The sequence below is a fragment of the Plectropomus leopardus genome, chromosome 8 (genome assembly GCF_026936395.1).
Source record: "Plectropomus leopardus strain MGB_pleo_1.0 chromosome 8, ASM2693639v1, whole genome shotgun sequence".
Taxonomy (NCBI): domain Eukaryota; kingdom Metazoa; phylum Chordata; class Actinopteri; order Perciformes; family Serranidae; genus Plectropomus; species Plectropomus leopardus.
The window spans coordinates 2,197,563-2,204,167 of NC_142183.1; the positions used below are offsets into that span (position 1 = coordinate 2,197,563).

At 40.7% G+C, this 6,605-nt stretch overlaps 1 long non-coding RNA gene across 2 annotated transcripts in view; it reads right to left on the reverse strand.

The window, feature by feature from the left end:
* LOC148188813 (uncharacterized) overlaps window positions 1-6,605 on the reverse strand; it is a 68,717-nt gene that overhangs the window by 45,525 nt on the left and 16,587 nt on the right. The window lies entirely within an intron of this gene.

Below are 6,605 nucleotides of genomic sequence, written 5' to 3' on the forward strand. Positions count from 1 at the left end.
AAGAGACATCAAACAGCTTCAATTATTTCAGCACCCCGGGTGTCGTCCTCATTATCCACTTAGAGAGACCAGTGTGTCTGAGTGTGTGTGTGTGCCTGAGTGTGTGTGTGTGTGTGTGTGTGCATAAATATTACACCATCACAGAAAACTGGGCCTACATTTTGGTGTACGTTGCAAAGCTGTAGCACATACAAATGATTTGTTATGAATTTCAAACTTCTAAACGTTGATGGTTTCTGTAGCGCCTCCGTCAGGACTATTGTGTTTGCTGCTGAGGGACTGGACCCGTGTGCAAACTTTGGTTAATTTTTATGCACAGGAAGTTGGATCTCCTCAGAAGAATAGTAATAACATTAAGGAAAACAAACCCTAATCAAAGCTACACCAGCAACAAGACCACAAAGACAACAATTAACACCTCACATGAATGCACGTGCAAAATAATACACATCATACATACGGTTGGTTGGTGCCATAACACACACGTGATTCACATAATTTCACACTCATTAAACCTTTTAGTGAGCCCTCGTGACCTGTGTCGAGGCATCTGAATTAATTTAAATTCATACATTTATTCCGCTTTTTACTTTTGCTTCTGATGTGTAACAGTAAACGTGTGCAGCTGTAGGATTCAAATACGACACGCTCCTAATCTGGATATTTAATTCAAAGATTACAAACGGTTCACAGGTCAAAAAATGTTCATAAATATGCAGATTTGGACACATGGATTAATATCTACTTATGTTAATCAAGAGGAGTGTTTGTGTGTGTTTGTGAACGTATCATAGACCAACACACACACACACACACACGTACATGTAGGACTCTGTGGGAATGTGTGTACCTGCACATATATGTCTCTGTCAGCGTGTGTGTTTCCATGTGCCAGGTCGTCACGTGAGGCCGCGCTCTGCGGAGCACTTGAACAAATCTGTTTCATGGAAAAAATGAAAACAGAGCAATTCACACGCAATTCTGTTGTGACTACGTGCAGTAATGAGCGGCGGGGACAGAGGAAGGGGCCAAAGTTCAGAGAAAACCTATTTCACAGCCTCGCACCTCTCACACCAAGCTGCCGGGGGTTTCTGGGAAAAATGCAGCCTAAAATTGTCCCTCATTGTGCACCTACAGGAGTGTATAGCATGGAAACAACAGGTGATTTACTGCAGCAAAATGGACCTGAATTACATGAATAAATGGAGCCAGTAACAGAGGTTACCAAACGTGCCACAGCACACTGAATATTTATTCAGAAGAAACTGGATTCATTGTCTGCAGCCAACACTCCCTAATGTTAGATATTATCAGGTCTTCTATGATATATGTTCTAAACAGCAAATATGGTGGCTGCATGCATGTTTTTTATTTATTTTTCATGATGAGGCTTTTCTTATATCACACCTCAAACACATAAGCAGCGCTATATAAATATACATATTATCATAATTTGCGTTATTTGACCACGTTTTCTATTTACACTACCAGTGCTGCATCTAGATGCCGTTCACTGAGAAAATGAGTTTGGTTTCTTCAAGAAAACATGGGAAACAATGAGCAACTTGGCAAGAAATAACCTGCAGACTGCAAAACAAACAAACAAACAAGTTACAGGGAAGAGGAAATTATCTGAAAATTCTTTGTGGGGGAAATTTTGATTAAATTAAATTAATAATAATAATAATAATAATAATAAATAGGGGAAAATGTCCAGAAACACATATAAAGCAATTTTTTACCTGCATTTTCTTTTGGTAATTTTTTTCTTTCCTTTTTGCTTTTGAAAACTATATTCATATGTCTCTTACATATATATTTAAGCCTTAGAGGGTTTTTTAGGTAATTTTCTTGTTTTCTTTCTTTCTTTCTGTATTTTTTTATTTCTTTTTTTTTTTTTTTTTGCTTATTTTCAGGTATTTTTCTTGCAACTTTTTTCTAATTTCTTGCAAATATTTTGGCCATTTCTTGTTAAGCTGCTCATCTTCCTCCCAGATTTTTTAACAAAATCAAGCCAATTCTCTCAGATTTCAAAGCGTTAAAATACCTTGTTGCATTGTACGTTTTTGCAAAACAGAGATATGTTACATTTGCAGGTGTCGTATGTATTATATCAACATTTCTAAAATCACAGAATACATAAACATAATAGCAAAACCGGTTATGGTATGAGTCATTTCTGTTTCCAGCTGCTTTTAGGGCACCAAACGTTGGCGTTTTTAGTGACCCAGCTACTCCAGTCTGCATGTCAAAGTATCAAGGACAGATTTTGTTTCAACACTGGGAGGGACACATGAAATGGGGGATGTTAAGGTCCTATGAGAGAAAAATTTGAGCACCTAACACTTCCTGCATCCCGATCATTTTTATGCACTGATTTGTGTCTTTGCAGCATCAATTTATTGTACAAATGTCATTCTATAAAATTAAATAATTCTATAAAAATAAAAGTCCTCTGCTACTTTCATGTTTTTGTGAACACTGTATGTGCCAAATATGAGGAAACTCCCTCAAGACCTTCTTGAGATATCTCATTTACAAGATGCTAGGTCACAGTGACCTTTGAACACAAAAAACTAATCAGTTCATTGCTGAGTCAATGTGGACGTTTGTGCCAAATTTGAAGAAATTCCTTCAGGGTGTTCATAAAACATTGCATTCATAAGAATGAGATGGATAAGATCACAGTAACCTTGTCCTTTTACCTATGACTACCAAAAACTAATCCGCTCACCATTGATTTCAAGTGTACGTTTGTGCCAAATTTGCAGCAATTCCCTCAAGGTGTTCATACAACATCATGTTCATGAGAATGAGACAGAAGAGGTCACAGTGACCTTGACCTTTGACCACCAAAATCGAATCTAATCATGTCATTGCTAAGTGCATTTGTGCCAAATGTGAAGAAATTCCCTCGAGGTTTTCTTAAGGTGTTGATGTTTGTGCCAAATCTGAAGAAATTAATTGGAGGTGTTCAAGAGATATCTAGTTCACGATAATGAAACTGATGCAAGGTCACAGTGACCTGTGAACACCAAAATCTTATCAGTTAATCGTCAAGTCAAAAAGGACGCTAGTGCTAAATTTGAAGAAATTTCCTCGTGGTTTTATTGAGATGTTGCGTTCATGAGAACGGGAAGGAGGGACGGACTACGTGAAAATATCGCCTCTTGCTGCAGCTGTCGCCGGCAGGGAGGAATAGAAAACCAGTGACAGTTTTACAGAGAATTTTGTGTATGTCTTTTTTGGAAGTCTTGGTGTCGGAAAGCACTGAGTAGTTTTTGTTACGGCCCTTTGTGACACTTTTAGAAAGCACCGACGAAAGCTGTCCTGCTGACGGGGCGTCAGATCAAAAGACGCCCACACACGTTGTTTAGGAAAGCAACACAAAACCGGTTTTGCAGTTTAGTTTGGAGGACTTTTAGGAAAGTTACGTTCCTCGAAGGTAAGAATAAAGTAGCTGCTAATTAAAAAAGAAATTTAAAAAAAAAAAATGTTTGGGAATACACTGATCTTAAAGTGAACTTTTAATCGGTCCAGACTTTCCTGCTTCATTTAGTATTTCTCCTTTTTTCCAAACATGCTCGACTGCTGATCATCAGACATCCATTTATCATTTTCAGGTGTGTCTCTGCACTCTTTCTTTTGACTGAACGCAGCAGTAAATGCCTCAGGATCTGAAAAAAACCTCTCAGAACACACCGAGTGTGAACGTGCCCTGAATATACTGATGCAGTTATTAATGCATGATGCACGAGAGATAAAATATGTTAACAAAAAGCAACCACATGAGCTTTTCTGTGTCGCCGTGCATACGTGTGTGCACATTATGGATTCACAACAAATCTGACATAATCATATACAATCAACAGTCACATATAAAGCAGCTTGTTTGGTCAAACCTCCCGAGGAGGCACATGTGTATTTGCATATACCGTGTGTGTGTGTGTGTGTGTGTGTGTGTGTGTGTGTGTGTGTGTGTGTGTGTGTGTGTGTGTGTGTGTGTGTGTGTGTGTTTAGTGTGTGTGGATGCTCACATGCAGCCAGCACAGTCACATCTTTCACAGCAGAGATTCGGGTGTTTTAAGCGCCAACAAAGTGCATGTCAGATGAGGGAGAGTATTTGCCCTGTTTGGATGAAAATCCAAAGACTTCGCGAACGTTGTGTTTCATGTGGAAATAAATGATTCAAATTCTCTGGACGCCGTCTTGTCTTTTTATACCCCAGCCGCCCCCCAACCTCCTTCCTCCTCTGGTGTTTTGGACCAGTGCCAGTGGTCCACATCCATCTCCTCGTTCTCACCACCCTGTGTTGTTTTAATCTGAGCTGCCGTCAGGTTATTAATAGGTGGGTCAGAACCAGAGGCAGCGCTGCAGAATTTTAATTGGGAGCGCTGAATTGCTTGAGCCACAAGGCAAAGCTCTTAATGTACATTCCTACCTTGATTGTTCGTGCAATTTTTAGGGCTGTCAATCAACTCAAATATTTAATTGCATAACTTGTGATTAATTGCAAATTAATTGCATAATAAATGTATTCTAAATGTACCTTAAAGGGTTAGCCACCTCGCTTAATATTTTTAAAAGAAAACGAAAAAAGTTTTTCAAATTTTCAATTAAGCCTTTAATTAGCTCGGACTTTGCTGCTTTGCACTTGCGTGCTGCTGCACATCTTTAAAATGTTATATTTTCCTTAATTTTCTATTTTTATGCTTATTTTATAATAATAATAATAATAATAATAACAAACTTTATTTGTATAGCACTTTTCTAAACCAGAGTAACAAAGTGCGTCACAAAACCAAACCGTACAATATAAGAGAGCAAGGTATAACAACAACAAAAAACAACGCTGAATAAATACGTTTAAAGTTTAAAATACAAGAACGTGAATGTCCTCATCTAGAGACAGTGTTGTTTTGTCCATTCTGGGCTACTGTAGAAACATGGTTGTGCAACGTGGTGATCTCCGTAGACGAGGACCTGCTCCTTATGTGGACATAAACAGCTCCTTCTGAGCTGACAAAAACACGACGATTCTTATTGTTCAACCTGATGCCGTCCAGCGTGGTATCATGTGTGCACGTCAGGTTTTGTCTGGCCGTCCGTATATAATTACGCTGCGAGCGGTTCTGTTCGGCTGCGTACTCAGCTGACGCTGTGCAGCGGTGTCTCATGCGCACATGAAAGCTGGGTTTTGGTGTTGGTATCTTACGCCGAAAGCACTGCAAATGCAGCGGTATTTGATGACTTCGGAATGAATGAACGGGCTGAAAAATGTTCCTTCATGAATTCATTGTAACATGTTGTAAGTTACGATATACAAAAGATCATTTTGGGGGATGAAGTATCCCTTTAAAATTCTGACTATTCAGGGTGCAGGAGCCTGACCTTTAGTTACAGCGCCCTCACCAGGACGATAACATTTAAACATCACAACGTGGTGCCAAAATGTGTCAGCCCTCCTCTCCACCTTCAGACACTCAAATTGTAAAGGTTTTTTATCTTTTATTTTATTTGCCATTAAGTGACTGGCTGCCATCAAACTGTCAAATATCCTCTCTGATATTATTCTCCCACACAGCTGCATGATGAGCCTGAAGCTCTCAGCGCTCAGTTTACCGCGACCTTTAGATAATTAATGATATTTTAATTCCGATATGATACCACGGGCACTTAACAAGAAGGTCGAGGGAAGTTCACTGTCGGGACTCGGAGATGGAGTGTGAAGAAGGAGATGAAGCTTCAGGATGGACCGTGAGGCGCGCACACGAGGAGGCGCGCAACATCATCTGGAAGAGGCGATAAGAAGAGGAAGAGAGAGAGAGAGAGAGGGAGAGAGAGAGAGTGGGGGGGGGGGTGTCACTAAAATAACAGCATTTTGCGCTCAGGTGGAAAAATCCAGGAACAGAGACGGAGAGAAAAAAATACTGAAAGAAAATGAAAAAAAAAGTAGAGTAAAAGAGAGAAAGAGAGCGCATCGCTGCTGGAGAGTGTGTAACACAGAAACATGCGCACACAATCGCTTTTACACAAAACCACAGCAGCGCGCGAGAGAAGGAGAGAGAGAGAAAGAGAGAGCGCGCGTCATTGTTGGACGCTATAAGGCGCGTAAAGCTCCTCCTCGAGGACTCAGACTCTCGCAGCTTTCCGCACGCGAGGCTCTGAATGACCGTGAGACGGAGAGGCAGAGGCGAAACGCTGGAATCATGAATAACGGAGCAGATTTGTGAATGAAACATCAGAGTGGAGACATCTCTCCAGCTGCGCGAGAGGACTTCATTCACAAAATGAAGCGGGTGACCTGAGAGGCTTCGGATGTGCAGATTATTTTTATTATTTTTTTAAACGGGTACTGGAAGACAGACTGGTTTGTCACCTGCTCGCAGTTTAAAGATTTCTATATTCTATCCACGAGGATTCGATGAGCGTGCACGTGTGAGCCAGCGAGGGGTGATTACAGATAAAACTGCTGTAGTTTTTACAGAAATGCTTTGTTTGGAGACGCGCAAAGAACGCCTCGCTACGGTGCCACTGCGCGCAGCGATGCGCACAGCTCCCCGGTGCGTCTAGTGTGACAGCCCGGGTATGGACGCGGGAAGCAG